General features: G+C 32.6%; 1 long non-coding RNA gene across 1 annotated transcript; it reads right to left on the bottom strand.

The window, feature by feature from the left end:
- Positions 1 to 4,826: 4,826 nt before the first annotated feature.
- Positions 4,827 to 6,872, bottom strand: LOC116809504 (uncharacterized). The gene is made up of 3 exons (XR_004369867.1): positions 6,849 to 6,872; positions 6,657 to 6,742; positions 4,827 to 5,339 (listed from the first exon to the last, which is right to left on the bottom strand). It is a non-coding gene; the product is annotated as an uncharacterized LOC116809504 (long non-coding RNA).
- Between the last annotated feature and the right edge of the window lie 9,460 nt (positions 6,873 to 16,332).

Here is a 16,332-nt window from a genome sequence, read left to right as displayed (position 1 = left end):
ATTGGTTCTTGTAATAGTTTAGGAAACTATATATACTATACATTTCTATATTGAGGGTTTAGCCACAATACTAAATTATTAATTTAATGAAGTATTTCAAAACTCTAATTTACTTACGAATGTCCATGTGTACATGAATAAAAAAATTTTTCTTCCCACATTTATAAAGTTTCCATAGAATAAAAATTAGAAAATATTTCTGTAGGTATGCATACAAATTTATGTGACCTAAATATATCTTGAACTTTAATACTTCACTATATGTTGTACCTTACTTTGAAAATATTGCCTCAGTAAACTGTTTTTGAAATTTTATCAACTCTTCCTGTGCACAGCCCATATCTCCTCTTTCCAAAGTAATCCAGATTTTAATATGTTGAAGTGTTACCCTCTTCTTGTACTCCCACTCCACTTGATATCTATCCAATAATATGGAGGTTGTTTTGCTAACTAGAAGCTCATAAACCACACATAGGGCTCATCAAATGAAATACTTAGCAGTTATGTGGTTAGATAAGGACACATTTATTTAGGGGGGATTCTCACATGCCAGTATCTCAAGGTTATTTGGGTACTTTCACAAGGTAGTTCTCCAAATTATTACCTTTGGGATATCTACTTTGCTTCATCTCTCAGGTCTAGAGATATCAAGATATACCAAACATCTTTTTATTCTTATTTCCATTTGTAATTGGTATTTATAAATGTAACTAGTCACACTCACAAATTTTGCAAAATTTAAACTCCTTGCATCTGACAGAGTTGAAGAAGGATTAATTCATTAGAGAATTCAAATCCATTCATGTTTATTAGGCTTTGAGAAATGTTTTTTTCTTTCTTACTCTTGAATATAAAATTAAATAGAAAAGCCAATGATCATCAGCTATTTATGAAAAGTTCCAATCACAAAGTACATAGAAACAAAAATAAACCAACAAAGAAAACAAGTTGAGTAGGATAAATTTTAAAAAGTAAAAAATAGCCCAATCGTCAAGAGAAAACGTTAAAACTAAACAAAATACTTAAAGTGATAAGGGAATATATTGTATTCATGACAACCGAGGTGGATGTTTACAAAGAATCAATTAAAATACTCTAAAAAGTTAAATATAATAACCAAAAAAGAAAAAAAAATACCAATCAGTAGAAATGATTGGGAAGAATTAAAATCGAAAAAGACAAAGTGTAAGAAATTTACTGGATCAGTCCTAAAGTTACTGGAACAGAAAATTGGAAACAAACATGGAAAATATTAAACAAATAAAATGAAACTTCTTTTTTATCTGTTAAAGGAGTCTTCCGTGTGCTCAGAATAATGACTGGAAATTAGTATGAATGGAGACATCCATGTGCTCAGAACAATTACTATATAAAACCCTCATAAATGTGCAATATCTTGAAATTTCAAAGGACGAACAGAAAAAGTCCAGTAGCTTAATGTGTGTGGATGAGATGGAGGGTGCTCTTAATTGGGAAGAATTAAAATCTGATTTTAAAAATCAATTCCTGATGCTAGAAAACAATGGAGAAATTATTTTCAAGTTTCTGAGGACAAATTTGCTCTATATCATAATTCAATTACCAACCAGATCGCTAATCATTTTTGAGAATAGGATAAACATGTTTTCAGCCATAGAAGGAAAATAGAACTTCCACGCCTTCTTTGAGAAGCTCATACAAATGTACTTTAGCAACAGTAACATCAACACCCCCACAGCCATCACCACCACCATCAACAACTATAGGGCACAGAAAGAGAACAGAAGCCAGGAAATTGTGCAACCATCCTATGTTGAAATTGGAGGTCATTTGAAAATCATTCCTAAAATGCTACGAGATTTAAAGGAAAGGGTGAGTATGAAATTGAAATGTCCGGGAAGAAAAGAAACTATGAAGCAAGAAGAGGGTTTTGAAAAGTAGTAAAGCTAAGTGGTTCCTAAGATATGCAAGTAAAAATTAACATTGTATGTGAAACAATAACAGTATGGAATTTATATCATGGGATAATGTTTGGCATGACATTGACTAATAAATTCAAAGTCAGTGATATAAGCTCTAATTATCGACTCAAATTTTTGCTAAAGCTTTTGTTACACATTGTTGTGATAGATTTCTTGTATTTAATAGCTTTATTGAGGTATAACTGATATACAAAAACTGCACATATTTAATGTATAAAGCTAATGAAGTTAGATATTATGCATAAACCCATGAAACCATCACCACAATCAAGGTAATATACTTATTCATCACTTTCAAAAGTTTTCGTGTGCCTCTCCCTTTTTTTCGTGGTAAGAACATATCATAAAATCTGCCCTCTTAAAAATATTTAAAGTGAACAATACAGTATTGCTAACTATAGGCACCATGTTGTACTGCAGAGCTCTAGAATTTATTCATCTTGCATAACTGAAACTTTGTGCCCCTTGGCCAACATCTCTTCATCTCTCCGTTCCTCCAGCCCCTGGAAACCATGATTCTATTCTCTCCTTCAATGAGTTTGGCTATTTTAGGTACCTCACATAAATGGAATAATTTAGAATTTGTTCCTATGTGACTGACTTATTTCACTTAGCATAATGTCTTCCAGGTTCATCATGTTGTCACTAATGGCAAGATTTCTTTTTTTTTTTAATGGCTATATACCATTCCATTGTATGTACATAGCACATTTATTTATCCATTCATCTGCTGATGGACAGATACAGGACAGATAATCTTGTTTCTATACCTGGTCTATTGTGAATAATACTGCAATGAACATGAACATTATATCTCTTTGAAATGCTGATTTTATAGATTTTGGATATATACTTAGAAGTGAGATTGCTGAGTCACATAGTTCTATTTTAAAATTTTTTGAGGAATCTCTATACTATTTTCCTTAGCAGCTGCACCATTTTACATTTGTATCAACATTTTTGCAAGGGTTCCAATTTCTCCACATCCTGGCCAATACTTGTTATCTTCTTTTAAAATTTGTTTTTTTATAATAGCCATTATGACAGGTGTGAGGTGATAGTTTATCAAGATTTTGATTTGTGTTTCCCTGATCATTAGTAACAATGAACACCTTTTCATATACCTGTTGGTCATTTGTATGTCTTTTTCAGAGAAATGTCTATTCAAGTATTTTGTTCATTTTTTAATAAGGTTATTTTAAAAATTAAATTAGGTTTGATTTTGCTTTTGCATTTTAGATGTTCCTTATATATGTTTTTTATATTAACCACTTGTCAGATACATTGTTTGCAAATAATTTTCTCCCATTCCATAGGTAACCTGTTTATTGTTTATTATTTTCCTTGTTGTACAGAAGTTTATTAGGATTTTACTTATTTTACTTGGCTTGGTTAATGAGACTCAAATTGAGACTTAAAGCCAGCAACAGAGTGCTTTCAAGTAACAAACATTTTTTTGTCCAGACATTTCCAGGATTTAGTAAGAATAAATCAGTCCAAACCAGTTTTAATATCCAGAAACATCAACACAGCTGTCCATGTTTGAAAACATAAGGCTCAAGAGAAAGTGAATCCTCATGGTCTGGAATTACTCATTAAGGAGGTAATACAGCCGCTTTTTATGTTCTATTCCTCAAGAAGAGGGAGTGGGCTTCCTTTTCCTCAAAACCAAGGAATATGGGAGTGGTATAAGAGTGTCAAATCTTAGAGGAAATGAATACGTAATATCTAAAGTTGATAAAATACTGCTCAGCACGATATTTAAAAACTGGGACAGAACTAATTGTAGAATGATTCAAAAGATGTAAGTGCTTGCCTGGTGTTAGGGATGTAGAACTGAGGAGTAGGACTGTGGGGAGGTAGATTTATATACTTGTTTTTCATTTATGCCTTTCAAGATTGTTTATATTGTTTACCTATATGTATGCATATATATGCATTGTTTTGACAAAATATGAATTTTACATGTATATCTTTAAAAGAGTTGTATTTACGGAGTTTATGATAGAAGGATGAACTACTGATTAATGAGACGGAATCGTAGAGGTAAGCACATCCCTGAGAACGATTTTTTAGATTATGTTGACATACATTATTAGCTTTACAAAGTATAACTTCTGTTCCCAAGCTTTGCAGTGGCAGAAAGTAGACCTTCTTGGAATATCCATATGTAATCTGACTGTAGAGGACTCATTTTGACCAAGTTTATAAAACAGTGTGGTGCCTAAAGCAAATAATAATGTAGTGTATATTTCAAGATAGCTAGAAGAAAATATTTTGAATGTTGTCACCACAAAGAAATGATAAATGTTTACAGTGATGGGTATGATAATTACACCAATTTGATCATTATATGATGCATACATGCATTGAAACGTCACACTATATCCCATAATATGTACAATTATAATGTGTCAAATATAAATTTAAAAATTATTATTATTATTATTATTTTTTGAAGCAGAGTCTCACTCTGTTGTCCAGGCTGGAGTGCAGTGGCGCCATCTTGGCTCACTGCAAGCTCTGCCTCCCGGGTTCATGCCATTCTGCCTCAGCCTCCCGTGTAGCTGAGACTGCAGATGCCTGCAACCACGACCTGCTAATTTTCTGTATTTTTTAGTAGAGACGGCATTTCACCGTGTTAGCCAGGATGGTCTCTATCTCCTGACCTTGTGATCTGCCCACCTCAGCCTCCCAAAGTGCTGGGATTACAGGCGTGAGCCACCACACCCTGCCAAAAATTAACTTAAAAAACACAGTAGTTCATAGAGACAGTTGCCACATTTCACATTTTCTCATTGACAATTTAACAATATAATCAATCACCGTATTTGTCTATACATGTATAAACACAATATAGCCATGTTCAGTTAGTATTTAATTTGAAATAATTGTATATTCACAAAATTCACAAGCATAGCCAAGAGCCGTATTTGAAGAGGAGACTGCAGAGAACGTTCTGTAGAAATAAAAGACCTCAAAAATGTCAATGTTAGTCAACCAAGAAAGGAAAAGATGAACAAAATTCTCTTAAATTGCTGTCTCATCTTCTATCAATCCAATTCAATGGATGAATCCTTTCCACTGTACTAAAATTTAGTTTCTGATTGGTACTTTGTTATTTTTTCATCATTTTAAACAATGCCAATTTAAATTATATGACACTGCAATGTAAGTACCTGATGTGTCTAAATGATGAAATACCAATCCTTGCCAAAAATGATAGAACAGCACATACTCAGTATTAATTGTGACAGCTATTGCAGTTCCTAGATTACAAACAGCTTTTCCGTAGTTAAAAAGTGCACCAATCGAGTAGAGGTACATTTAAAGACCTGAATTTTCTTCATGATAATTTTTAAAAAGATTTTTCACAACCTGAAAACATAAAAGATGTAATTTTCATTGTCTTTTTAAAACAATATTTTTCTTTTACCTTGGAATTTTTGTATTTTTGCACAATGGCTTTCATTAATACTTTAAATCTTATCTCTAAAAGAACTGACAATTGCACAATCTGAAAAAATACTATAATTTATGAAAAAACAAACAGGTATTTAATCACTGAATATCTAATAGATATTCCAGTGCCAAGCCATAAGCTGACAAAGTACATGTTTGTGACGATGTGGTACTTTGGTCTAACATGTAGCACTGTTAGATGGTAGATGATAGATAGATGCTATATTCATATGTTTTGTGACTACAATGAACAGAATTTGGTTTCAGTTAATATATTTTATAGTAGATAATTTAAGTTTCAATATTTCAAGCTAACATAGTATTATTAAATTTGTCTATTATATTAGATCATAATTAAAATGAATATTTAGAATAATGAATAGAAAAAAAAGGAATTACTATTTAACTCAGTAGTATTGAGTGAATAAATATGGCCTGAAAAATGGGAGTCTTATTTTAAGGACTGTGTAAAAGTAATTCTTAATATCTATTAATAGTAAGGGAATGTCCATGGAAATATAATAAGATGTGTTTTAATACAAATGGCATTAACAAATGAGAAAAATAAATGCTAAATTTTCTGGCCTGATTTAATGTAGAAAAATAAAATCTTGTAAATGACTATAATACTTGCCAATGTCATATACATACATGGGTCTCTGATGTTATTATCTAGTGCCCATTTATCTGGTTTAAACTTTGGCTGGGCTAGGTGGCTCACATCTGTAATCCCAGCACTTTGGGAGGCCGAGGAGGGCAGATCACGAGATCAGGAGTTTGAGACCAACCTGGCCAATATGGTGAAACCCCGTCTCTACTAAAATTACAAAAATTAGCCAGGCATGGTGATGTGCGCCTGTAATCCCAGCTACTCGGGAGGCTGAGGCAGGAGAATTGCTTGAACCTGGGAGGCAGAGGTTGCAGTGAGCCGAGATCACGCCACTGCACTGGAGCCTGGGTGACAGAGTGAGAGTCTGTCTCAAGCAAACAAAAAAACTAAAGCTTTTTGTGCCCATATTTCTAGTTATAAAAATGATATATTTGTTATTTGAAAAGCAGTATATGAAAACTATGGATTTGAAAGTTTTCAGTTTTTAGTATGAAGTGTACCCTTTTATCTCTCACAGAACGCAAGTATAAAACCTTGACAGAATACGTGGCACAGCTATTTGAGGACTCTGAAGTGTAGACAGAAACAGACAGGTAAAGGTAGAACACTGTAAATTAACGTACATCCAGAACAGCAGTGAGTCTGCCAGTTTTGTATCCTTTAGTATCTCCTGGCCCAAACTTAATTCACTGGGGAATTTTACAGTGATCTGAGGAGCAAAACAAAACAAACAAAACACAACGTAAGGAAAAACTTAAAGCTCAGAGAGAGAAGGAAAATAATATTTTGTCCTTTATTTTTATTTTCTCTCATACTATAGGCTTCTAGGCAACCCTGCAGTGGTAGTAGTGGTGACAGCAGCAGCTGCAATGATGGCAGCCTGCAGGAGCCAAGAGTGTAAGAAATGGAAACCTCTCTCTTTATTTTCTCTGGAGCTATAGATTCAGATGGTGAGGCGAAAGTCTTGTTGTCTTTCTCTCTCTCTCATTCATATCATATCTATATCTATATGTCTATCTATAGCTAACCTATATGAATGTCTATATATCTATATTTACATATCTCCTTATTCTTTTTGGAAGCAGACACGGCTCAATTACAGAAGTGGTTGCATTCTGCCTGTAGGATAAAAAAAAAAAAAAAAAAAAGAAAGAAAGAAAAAGCAAGAGAACAGTGGGGAAAATTGTAGAAAGGTGGCAGAGCTAGAAAAACCAATCCCATTGAGTAGTTTGTGAACTACTGGCCTCACCTTTGGCCTACGCATGTAAAAATCTAATTTTAATTAGCATGCAAAAGACATTAAGAACTGAGCTAATAGACCTCTTCCCAAGTTCTTCACTAAGCTTTGCTGCATATATGGCACATAATTGTATAGCAAAGCAATGGGTTTGAAAAATGAACTAACATTGGAATGATAGACCAGAGAATGAGAGTTAGATCTTGCAGCCTGAACCTACCCAGATAACTTTCATAATAAAACATGAATTTTAACATTCTTCACAGGACTTTGACAAGACCCAGTGTCACATAATGTAAAATTCAGAATGTCAAGATATAATCCAAACTTACTCAATGTATGAAGAATTATGATATCAACTTGCCAGAAGAAAATGATCAAAAGATGATAGAGATGTAGGAATTATCTGACAAATACATTCAAATAAGCAAATAAAACACTTTTGAAACAAATGTTATAATATAAAGTGTAAAAAGCCTATAAAATATGAAGAAGAAAGAAAGGGTAATTTTAGAACTGAAAACCACACTGAACAAACTCAATGGAAGAATACAGATAAGATAGGAAAAAGTGAGTAAACTTGAAGATAGATCAATAGCTTTTACCCAATCTGAACACGAGCCATAAAGAGACACAAAGAGAGAACAAACATTGAATAAATATAACAAACAGAGCTTTAGGGACTCGTGGAAAAAGGTCAAAAATTTGGAATTCCGTAAGAACAGGGAAAGAGTATGATGCTGAAACAATAATAAAAGAAATAATAGATTGAAAGTCCTGCATTTGGTGAAAGACAGATCTATAGACTTATGAGGCTGAATGAACTCCAAGCAGAATGAACACAAATAAATATATGTTCAGATATATCATAAACAAGCTGCTGTAAACTGAAAACAAATACATATCTTGAAAGGAGCCAGAGAAAAACAGTTCATTATTTATAGGGGAGCAATGATTTGAATGACCACAGGCTTCCCATTGAAAATCTTAGAGGCCAGAATAAATGGGCCCAGCATTTTCTGAGTACTGCAAGAAAAGAGCTATCCATTCAGAGTGTTAGTGAGTAAAAATATCCTTTATGTCAATGATGCAATAAAGACATTTTCATATGAAAGAAAACTAAAATAATTTTTAGGCTGCAAAATGCTCTAAAATAATTGCCCAAGAAAATTCTTCAGACAGAAGAAAAATTATACTGGAAGGAAACTTGCAAAATCCAGAATAAATTTGGAGAACCTAAAGTGTAAATATATGGTAAATATAATAGATATTTCCTCTCCTTTTGAGTTCTTTTAAATTTGCTTGCAAGTTGAAAACAAAAAAATATAGCACTGCCTAATGGGGGTTTCAATATGTACAGATGCAAAATATAAGACAACCAGAGCATAAAAGGAGGAAAGTAAAGTGGACTGTATATGGTGGAAATACTTCTACATTCCAATGGAAGTGATAAAAATTTTAAATAAACTGTGCAAAGCTATGAATGTTTTTTACAATTTCTAAAGAAAAAGATCTTCAGCAGGTGAATAGATGGAATGGGAAGACATCCATATGATGAACTACTAGTCATCAATACATGCAACAACTTGGATGGATCTCAAAGATATTCTGCTGAATGAAAGAAAACATTCTCAGAAGATTACAGGCTATGTGATTTGATACCAGTGATGTTCTTGGAAAAAAAATTATAATGAGGAGAACAGATTAGTGGTTACCAGATATCACAGGAAGGTGTGACTACATAAGGATAGCATAAGGGAGTTTTTTGGGTGATGGAATTGTTTTTTATCAATATTATATTGACATGTGTTAAAATTCATATAATTATATATCAAAAGTTCATCTTATTTAAAAAAAAAGCCAAAAATAAAACAATTTATTTTAATTTAAACTTTTATTTTAGAGTCGGGGGTACATGTACAGGTTTATTAAATGGGTATATTGTGTGAGACTGAGGTTTGGGGTATTAATGATCCCATCATCCAGGTAAGTCAGCATAATACCCAATAGGTAGCTTGTCAATGCTCACACCACTCCCCACCTCCCTGCTTTAGTAGTCCCCAGTGTCAATTGTTCCCATCTTTATATCCATGTGTATGCAATGTTTAGCTCCCACTTATAAATGAGAACATATGGTACTTGGTTTTCTGTTTCATGTTAATTGGCTTAGGATAATGGCCTCCAGCCCCATCCATGTTGTTGCAAAGGACATTATTTTATTCTTGTTTATGCCTACTTAATATTCCATGATGTATGGGTAGCACATTTGCTTTATCCAGTCCACCATGGATGGGATCATAGGTTGATTGCATATCTTTGCTATTGTGACTAGTGCTGCAATGAACATAGGAGTGCATGGGTCTTTTTGGTAGAACGATTTATTTTCCTTCGGGTATATACCCAGTAATGGGATTGCTGGGTCAAATGGTAGCTCTGTGTTAAGCTCCTTCAGAAATCTCCAAACTGTTTTCCACAGTGGCTGAACTAATTTCCATTCCCACCAATAGTGCATAAGTGTTCCCTTTTCTCTGCAACCTAGCAGACATCTGTTATTTTTTGACTTTTTAATAATATATCGCTCCGTCGCCCTGGCTGGTGTGCAGTGGCACCATCTCAGCTCGCTGCAACCTCTGCTTCCTGGGTTCAAAGGATTCTCCTGCCTCAGCATCCCAAGTAGCTGAGATTACAGGTGTGTGCCACCAAGCCCGGCTAACTTTCTGTATTTTTAGTAGATACCGGGTTTTGCCATGTAGGCTAGGCTGATCCACCAGCCTCAGCCTCCCAAATTGCTTGAATTGCAGGCATGAGCCATTGCACTCCAACTATCCTGTGGTTTTATTCTGCATTTGTCTGATGATTAGTGATGTTGAGCATTTTTTCATATATTTTTTTGGCTACTTGTATGGCTTCTTTTGAGAACTGTCTGTCCACGTCTTTTGCCCACTTCTTAATGGGATTGTTTGTGTTTTGCTTCTTAAGTTCCTAATAGATTCTGGATATTAGACCTTTGTCAGATGCATAGTTTGTGAACATTTTCTCTCATCCGTAGCTTGTCTGTTTATTCTTTTGATAGTTTCTTTTGCTGTGCAGGAGCTCTTTAGTTTAATTAGGTCCCACTTGTCAATTTTTGTTTTTGTTGCAATTTCTTTTGGGGACTTAGATTTTTCACATTGCTGTCTCTGTACTTTGAGTTAGCAAAAATATAGTAGTATTTTCAATCAGCCATATGTTATTGATGTAATTTCAATATAAAAATCAATCACATCAAAGGTCCTATTTTATTAAAAAATATTTTTTCCTTTTATTTACTAAAATACATATATAATTTCAATCTATTTCACTGTTGATCACATGCATTTTTACCTTTCACATTATTCCAAGAATAACTAGAACTATGTAGAAAGTGAAAATGTCATTTCTAATATCTCTAAATTACACTAAAAAATTCTTTGCCTATTAACCAAACTTGTCTATTTTCATGTACAAAATATTGCAATTCGATCCAGTTTATTCTAAACGAATGGATCACATTAATGTATAATCTGATGTTATTACAGGAAACTTGAATTTTAATGAGCCCTGCTTGATTTGGATGAGTGAAGACAGGCATAACACAATCGAGTCAATTAGCAAGAATTTTGTAATCAATGTTGATTAAGAAAATGGGATGATGGTATGTGCAGAATTTGGAGGCATTCCCTGGCTTGAACGTTAATATAATGGGATAAACATTGGCATTTTAATGGTAGCACATTGCTCTGAAATGAAATGATAGATGTTTTGATACATGCAAATATTAATCTGTATATATTTTATTACATATGACTGGAAATCCATTGAAAGCGATCTAAGAATGAAGAATAAGTTGTTCGGCTTTCATCTTCCAGTAAATCATAATTATTAAATCTGCTATTGCTAAATATGTAATAAAATAAATTTATAATACAGATATATAATTATCCTTATTATACTTTTGTCCTATACATCACTAATGAGTATATATCCTGGCTTTGGAGTTTTGTTTATTTCATGTCATTTGCACATTATATGCAGTTGCTGTTCTGTCACTGTTGCAGGCCGTTTTTCCCATGGAGAAACCAATGCACTTAACTGACTTATGCTTATAGATAAAATATATGCACATGTCTTCTATCAGTTCTTTATAGCATCAATTGTTTTCTCCTTCGTATATTCACTTTCACTTTATAGGCTATATTGGAAATAATTGTATTTTGCTTTATTTTAATGTTCTTTTAAATTACGGTTTCGTTAACCCATTATCCAATATCACTTAATATCCTTTTATTAACGATTTTGAAACACATGATTTCATGACATAGAGCTTAATATTGAATATAAATTTTCTTCAGTAATAAAGACTTTGAAATAATAAAAGCATTGTCTTTATAATTAGGACTCATGCCAGACCTGAGAGCAACAATTCATATTAATTAACATGACATAAAGATTTAAGAAATTAAAATATGTCAGGATTATGTTATTGAGAATGATGTAACAATTAAATATGTAAAATTAAAAATATGTATACATACCAGAATAGTAAACTTATTCTGAAGGAAGAATGAACTTCTATTACATTTTGCATCTGAATAAACAACCTTCTCTTGAATGATTGTGCCTGATCTGATTCCATTTTTCCATGTAATTTAGAGTTCATCAACCAAAGGAACTGAAAATCAATTAAAATATTATCTCAAGTAATAATTAGAAATAATATTATAATATTAAAATATTATTTCTACTCATTATTTGAAATAACTTTTTCTTTCTCAAGTATTATAAAATATTATAAATACAATTTTGAATATAATTATGGGCATTCTTCACATTAATTTCCAGAGTGACACCAGTATTATTTTGTTGTATAAAATGAAAAACATTACATTTTCTCAGATGTTTATTGATATGATGATAATCTTTTCTACTCATTTAATTATTCATTAAGTGAAGAATTTTTGTGTCCATTGTTAAATTTGAACAATTTTTTTTGCAAAAAATATCAAAATATCTAAATGCACCTTTAGTTCACATTTTTCCTAAGCTATTCTTGGAAAATCTCACCATATTATCAATGTTTATGTGAATGTTGGTTAGAATTATGATTTGTTTAAAAACACTAAGAGTTTATAATAGATCATCTCATCCAGCATTGTGATAGACACTGGAATTATTTTAGGAAAAAGGAGAACAATATTTCTAACATAGAGTAGAACATAGTCTCTAAGTAATTTGCATCATGCTGAGTATCACAAAAATGGAAGTATGGTGCTAGTATGAAAATATATAAAAAAGAAGTTGAATACTATTCAGTGAAAGCCTCTCTGAAGGATGTCTTATAGGCAGCATAAAGCTAGGTCTTGTTTTCTTATCCTGACTATAAATCTGACAATTTATGTGTTTAAACAGGTGTAGAGCATTCATATTTAAAATGATAGCTCATGTGGCTGTATTAAAATATATCACTTCCTTATCTGTTTTTGCTTTATTTGTTCTTTCCTTTTTTTCCTGCTTCCCTTGAGTTTAACAAGCATGTTTTATGATTTGCATTATATCCAAATTACTCGTAGCACCTTTGAAAAATGTTTTCCTTAGTTTTATTATATATGTTAAAATAATATGAGTTTACCTTCAGAGATTTTTTTTTTTTTTTTTTTTTTTGAGGCAGGGTCTTGCTCTTTCTCTCAGGCTATAGTGCAGTGGTGCTATCATGGTTCACTGCAGCCTCCAATTCCCTGGCTCAAATGATCCTCCCACCTCAACCTCCTGAGTAGCTGGGACTACAGGCATGTACCACCTCGCCTGGCTAATTTTTGTACTTTTTGTAGAGACGGGGTTTTGCTATGTTGGCTAGGCTACCCTCAGAGAATATAATACCACTTCACGTATGTAAACATGTTATAACTATTATAATTTCCAATTCTTCCTCTCTAGGCCTTTACCATCATTGTCATGTATTTTATTTTATGTATATTATAAAGACAATAACTGTTACCATTCTGCTGTAAACACTCAATTATCTTTTAGAGTAATTAAAATCATAAAAATGGTTTTATTTCACCTTTATTTATTCCATTTTGCATGCCTTTTAATTCTTAGTTTTGATCTCAGTTTCTGTGACCTATACCATATTTATTCTACCGGAAGAGCTTCCTTTAACGTTTCTTGTAGAGTAGGTCAGCTGATAGTTCCTTCCCTCAATTTTTGTTTATCTAAGTTTTATTTCTGTTTGACTTTGAAATATTATTTTTATAGAATATTCTTCAAATTTCTGCTTGACGCCGTTCCTTTGTAGATAGGAGTCTTTTTCTCTTATTATCTTCACGATTTCCTTTTTTACTTTGATTTTCAGAAATTTGAATATGATAGTTATGATTTCCTTTTTGATATTTATTCTGCTTTTTTGTTCTTTGAGTTTTGTGGGTTTGCAGTTTAATGTCTATCACGATTTTGAAAAATTTCCTGCCACTAATTCTTCAAATATTTCTTGTTTCCATTCTTCTTTCTTCTACTTTGGCTATACTGATTGCATTTATCTCAGACGATTTGATACTGTCACACATTTTTGTATATTATCTTCTGTTTTTCTTTTTTCTTTTTTTTCTCTTTGCATTTCTATCTGGGTAATCTCTATTGACCTTTCTTCAAGTTTAATAATTTTTTTTCTCTCTGCTCCATCAAGTCTACTAGTGAGCCTGTTGAAGGCTTTATTTCTATTATGGTGTTTTGATTTCTAACATTTCTACTTTCTTAATTTTTAATAATTTCCATTTCTCTGCTGGAAGTATCTATCTGATTGTGTATGATGTCACACTTTTCGATTAGAGACTTTAACATATTTATCATTGTTGTTTTAAATTCTCTGTCTCATCATGCCAATATCTCTTTCATATCTGATTCTCGTCATCATGATAATTTTGTCTTTTCAGCCAATGTTTATTCTTACCTTTTCACATACCTCATAAATGTTTGTTTTAAGCAAGACATGTTGCAAAATATACAGAGGTAAGTAAGTTTGAAAGTGAGCACCCCTTTTCTTTTGTTAGATCTTAGTGTAAGGGTATTGCACAACTCCTTAGTCAGAGGTTGGACTCGGTATAAAGTTTTTATTGTAATGATTACTCTCAGTGTACTAGAAGATTCAAATTCTGCTAGTCATTTCTGGTGTTTAAAGTTTGGGCAAATTTGTGATTTCTCCTCTCTGGTTTATTTAGTTATCCTCATTTTTTACTTTAGGCGTTCCTTTTATGTTGTTTCCAAGAGACAATCTGTTTCTTGCTGCTTCCCCAGTTGTATTCCACTGTTACTTTTATTCAGTGCTTGCTTGAGTGATGGTGTGTGTGTGCACGTGTATGTGTGTGTGTGACATGGTGGCAGGCATGTTATCTGATGTTTTGATTAACCTTCAATCTTAGTTAGGATTATAAAAGTGGGTGTCAGTGGTACAGCTCACAAAGGTGTTTCTTTCCCTCAATCAGAGGTAGTGCTGAGCCTGACATCTACTATTATTCTTCACCTAAAAGTAGAGATTTTTGTTTGTTTGTTTTTGTTTTGTTTTTCTATCCACACCTCCCTCATTTGTACTCCTTTACTACCTTTGCTATCAGGCTACAAATTTTGCTACCCTTCCCTCTGTAGGGTAAGACTTTTAATTATCAGTAGAGACAGGTGAGATGGGTCTGGGTAGTTTTGGCAGGAGCTACTGCTCCCATTATCCAGCCAACACGATGGTGGAAGCTTTTACTTAATTCTCTCTGAGAATGAATGGTGAGATATCTTGAGGAAAGTCTGTAAGATACTGCAAACCCCCTATGTCGGTGGCCCGCAGGGCATCTTTACACTTTCACATAACCTACATCTAACATTTGGCCATTTGGTAACAATGTCTAGCTGGATCTTCCTATTGGCTTATATGGCATTAAATGGCATAAGTTTCAGGTAAGCACATGTTTGAGTAGTGTTTCTCCCTGTAAGCACTTACCTATTTCCAAGTTTTCAATTAGCTCTTCAAATTACAAATACAGACCTCTGATGGGCTGAAGAAACACCATTAACTGGCAGTTTTTCCAATGTTTTCTTCTGGTGGTATGAGCGAGAACAATGTTCTTTTTAGCTTTTCATTTTGAGCTGAAGCAAAATATGTATATTGTGGGAATTTTATTTCCTAATGTAATCATTTCCAACTGGACGTCAACTTTTCCCAAAAAACTTTTGAAGTGATAGAGAGGTTGCAAAAAAAAGTTCAATAACCTATAGTAATATTTACACTAGATGCACAGTGGTCCTTTCTAAACTTCATATGCAACTATTTAACCACATTTCCAATAGATTGTCCTCAATAGGTATTGTTTATTTAAAAAGAGCGTAATTCCCATTCATCAGAAAAACATATAATATGCTTTAGTTGTTATAATGAATAATGTAACATTTTTGTTATTTGTTTTTAATCTTGTTTAACATATTCAATCTTAGAAAAATAATTGCATACAGGAAAATTGTATCTGCTGTAGGTTAGATTTTATTAACATACCTTTAAACCTTTTAATCAATTTATACTTCATTTGAAAAAGTCAATAAATTAACTATAATCTACAGCTAATTTGCTTTTATTGAAATGCATATAACTATTATTGCAGCAAATATCAGTCCCATTTTTAGAATCATAATGAAGAGATTTCAAATTACTTAGAATTCTTATTAGATTGAATGTGAGACCATATGAGAATATGCTATAAAGTAAGATGATTTATTTTTAATTTAGCTTAATATGTTGTTAAACTTAAAGCACCAGGGCTTAACAATTAGTTTCAAAATTTTAAATATGCCTAAAAAGTTAAATTATATATAAAATCCTAGGAGAAATTTATTTTATACTAAGATACTTATTTATAATTGTACTTAATTTAACGTTGAGAAGCAAAGGAATTTATTAGCAATTCCATGGTAAATTGTGCAGTTTCCAAAGCTCAAGTGGTTTGGGTTCACATATTATATTTACCTCTCTATCTCTGCCCCTATTCTTAACTATATCTATCTCTATACCA

The sequence above is a fragment of the Hylobates moloch genome, unplaced genomic scaffold, assembly GCF_009828535.3.
Source record: "Hylobates moloch isolate HMO894 unplaced genomic scaffold, HMol_V3 SCAFFOLD_1, whole genome shotgun sequence".
NCBI classification, from domain to species: domain Eukaryota; kingdom Metazoa; phylum Chordata; class Mammalia; order Primates; family Hylobatidae; genus Hylobates; species Hylobates moloch.
This window is presented reverse-complemented; position numbering and strand designations above follow the sequence as displayed.